Raw genomic sequence first — 4,235 nt, 5'->3', positions numbered from 1 at the left:
CTATAGGATTCACAGATTTTAGTCTATTAAATCAAGAGGTGAGAACGAAGCATTTACCATTATGTTGACTTAAAACTGTCTCTTGGCTTCAGACCCATCTCTAATACCTGCTGAATTGCACAGAACAAGGCATAACCACAAAGAAAACGTGTTTCCCAACATCATCGTGCCTTCAGGTGTCAGAATTACACTCCGTAACTCTTGCATATAATACTTGTCTCTCAGCTTCGAGTTAATAACAATAAACTCCCCTTCTAATTTTAAAGTAACAGAAAGCTCACTTTTATCTACTGATTAGTAAGAAGTAAGGAAGAGACTTCGATATCCTCCCTTTGGAATTGTTGTAATGCTTTCACTTAAGCCTTCTGATCCGATTTGTAGGGGTTCAGTTGTTGAAGGATTAAAATTTTCTCATAACCAAAAAGCAGTTCTCTGCTGTTAGCTCCTTCCGAGATTTTTCACTTATCTCCAAGGTCAGGTGGAGACATCAAGGGACTGGGAATATGCTTTGTCTGTGAGATAGCTCCAGAGGGCTTTGCAGAGTTCTCCCACATACCAACTCTATTTATTTCTTCTTAATTTAAGCAATGTGCTCTGGCTTAGAAGAAAACCACACATGAGTAGCCTCCAGCTGTTTTAAAGCTGATTGCACTTACCTACTTTTCAGACTGTTTTAGACATCTTTCTTTTCTTAGTTTTAACAACTAGTATTTTCATAAGGTGCCACTGCTTCAGAGCAGCTTTCTCTTCCTGTCAGGCTGTTTTAGGTTTTTATCCCTAGCGGACTACTTATAAGATCCACTTTCTGTTTTCCATAAGATATTAAAGAGGATTTCCTCTACAGATTACATCTTTGTCACTCTGCTCATTTCATTACCCTGGGTGTTAAGGGAACATTTCCTTTCTGCAGTCGATGAATGCGTGAAAGTAAGTTATTTGGGAACCTATAGGTGCACCGCAGACTGGCACCCCTCCATTAGCCCCTAAGGAAATCATGCTGTGCATTCTGTCCTGTATGGGTTATGCTTTTTATTAAAATTTGAATGGCCCTTCATCATCATGTCATAGGTAAAGAAAAAATAATAAACGCTCTAGGTCTGAGATAGTGCTCTCAATAATACGTGATTGTTTTTGAGCATGAGCTTATTATTGCTGTTACATTTAGAATACATATATAGAAATATAATAGGGTGTTTATCTCCACTGAATGTTAAATGGTCAGTGGAGGAACCCACAGAGTTGGTGGGGTTTGTCTTTTAGCATCTTGCTCCCCAAAGCACTTCACAATGACCCTGTCCTTACTACTTACACAAACACACCCATGTGGATAAATTCTTTATAATCATCTCCTCATTCTGGTAATAAAATCACCCAAAAGAAGCATCCTGCAGCCCCACTGTTGCCCCCTCTAGTACAGGAAGAAGATCTTTGATGAAGAAAAGAGCACTTAGGCAGTATGAATCTCTGAGCAGATGTGCTTCATGTCTCCAGGCTGCTGCTGAACCCCAAAGGAGCTGTAAGTCCATGCAACTACCTTCACTTTTGCAGTATGACTGAATTAGGCACAGAAATGTGGATAAAAGAGGCATTAAACGGGAAAATCAGAGCAGTAGGCCTTAAAGGCACACAGCTTTCAAAACTGCTTGGAGAGCAGAGCAAACTCTTTGCAAAGATCTATTACCACACACAGTACCATTTGGTTAAGTCAAAACACATACATTCTAATTGAGTATGATGGTCTTCACATATAATTTATAACTGTAAAAAAGGTATGTTTCAATTGAAGAAAAAAAAAGAGATCTCTTCCCTCTCCTTAACAGTGTTTACAACTGGCAATGAAGTGTCTTGCTGTGGAAAATATGGCCCCTAACTAGATAAAGAATTCCAACAGAACTATGTATTTCAGATATACCTATCCTAAGTTGGGATATTTGTTATTCCGCACTTTTGTGTGCATGATAACAATCAGGGGAAACATGCAATTAAGTTGACTGATACTGAGAAACAAAAATCTAACCTTGATGCTCATTGCCCCAGTGTAACAGAGCGTCTAAGCTGACTGACAAGTCAATGAGGCTGTGGTGAGAGACACGATTTGGAATCCTTCAGGATCAGAATGCTTATCGGTGAGTCTGAGGGAGATGCCTCTAGGCCACAGCAGGTGTTACAAAGGGAAAAGTTTGATACAACTTGTTTTATTTGTCTGCTAGAGACAAATGAGAAATGAATAGGAAGAAGCTATGATTTCTTTGCTGACTGCAGGTAAATCAGAACTGCATACTGTAGGAGAAGCTTAAATGAGCAGCAGTAGAAGTGCGAATGAATGGTGTGCTCTCTGTTCTGCTAGGATGGATGTGTGACCAGCGTGACATACCAATCTTCCACTCCCAAATCATGCTTTCCTGGAGGGCCTTCAGAACTCTCTCACTGAGCCCATAAATACACTTTCTAGGAGGGGAAGGTCCCCAGAGTGCCCATGACCACCAGAACACCTGACACTGGCACTCCGTGCCTTGCTTGCTGAGCCTCTTTATATTTTCACCTCTGCCCACCAAGATGCAGGAGTAAGGCCCGTCAAGGGCTGTACGCCTGCGTGCTCCCTTCGTGACCGCATTGTGTTGTGGATGCCAACAAAGAGAAATCACAGACAATGCAGAATAGCTGATAATTGCATTAACCAGGACTGGTTTGACTGCGCTTTGATTGTGTGCTGAACACACTTAGACAGATCTTCATTAATTTAGGGGCTGAAGAGAGGCTGTAGGTCTGTGCACAATATTCAGTTTCCCTCCACATGCAAACATATCTTTTGAAAAGCCAAACCTTGATCTTGTTTGAGGTACATGAAAAAATTTAACTGTAGTAAATCCACTGAACTTAAATTTATTTGTGGAAATTTATCTATTCCCATAGATCTAGTCTGCTGTTTATTGTCTTGCATGTGCTGTTGCATTAGACAGAAAAACACAATATGGTATACTTCCTTTTGTTCCAAAGGAAGTGACAGTTGTTACTCTTTCCAGCAAATCTAATTGCATCAAGTGTTTCTCACACAATACTCACAATTAAGGTTTCCAAAAGAACTACTGAACTATAAGACAGAGGGGAGCTGTTATTCATAGACGTTGGATTAAATCTAATTTGTGAGTGTAGCAGAAGCTACTTATACATGGGTGCTTAAAGCACATTTCATCTTACTAATTCTTCCTTCCTCCTACATTCTGAAAGAATACTTGAACTGCTCAAGGATATTTAAATGCCCTGAGCTTTTCCAGGAAATGTTGGAATATTTGTAGACAAAAGAGAACAGGCAGATGACTAGGGTGGTGCAAGGTGTGAAAAAACATAGGGCTACTACCAAGGGAATGGGGATCAGCTGAGTCATCAGAAGAACAGGGTTTCAAATATTCATTTTTACACAAATGCAATTGTGAATGAATAGGTCCATTATTCCAAGAGGGAAGGCAAAAAGTGAGATGGAGCAAAGCCTCCACTGCCTTCAGGTGAAGTTGAAGAGACATCTATCACGTTAGCACAGGGTGGAAATAGACTGGAAACTGCTTGACTCTACACTAGATGGAAAATTTGCACTGAGTCATAGTGCTTTATGGGACATGAGAGGCCAAAAGGTTTACACTGCATTATGTAAAACAAACTCCCTTCCATGTTGTAGGCATGCTTGACTCCTTGTTACTGTTCTGTGTCTTTTGATTTCAGAGCTCTCTGTAGGTTGTCAGCATGCTTGTCACAGCACGTTCAGCATTTTGCAAGCAGCTTCCAGCTGCAGGGAATTGACAACTGCTACCAGGAGCAGCCCACAGCACTGGAGATGATGCTGCCCTGCTGCCACCTCCAGGTTGTGCTCAAAAATCTTGTAAGATCTGCAGTTCCCTCCAGCTCCTCCGGATCTGAGCAAGACTGGATCAAAGAAGGATAAGGTACCCCGTTTTTCGAGGTAACAAGGTTTTGTATTCATAGGGGAAAAAAAGATGTAGTCCAACATGAAAATGTTCATCTTTAAAATCTTCCTCAGTCTTCAAGGGAAGGAGCTGGAATTACACTTGATTAATTTTTCCCCATTCAGAGTTCTCAGGAATGTCACCAGCTGAGGAATCAGCAAAACTCTTTTCCAATTTTGTTTTCAACTCTCATCTTTTGGCAGCTAACTTTGCATCTCCCAGATTCCAGCCACCCCCAGTTTCCAAATACACCACCACCTTCCCTGCAGGCTTGGG

This window comes from Meleagris gallopavo, chromosome Z, assembly GCF_000146605.3.
Source record: "Meleagris gallopavo isolate NT-WF06-2002-E0010 breed Aviagen turkey brand Nicholas breeding stock chromosome Z, Turkey_5.1, whole genome shotgun sequence".
NCBI classification, from domain to species: domain Eukaryota; kingdom Metazoa; phylum Chordata; class Aves; order Galliformes; family Phasianidae; genus Meleagris; species Meleagris gallopavo.
The sequence above is the reverse complement of the archived record's forward strand: the minus strand, read 5'-3'. Positions refer to the sequence as shown.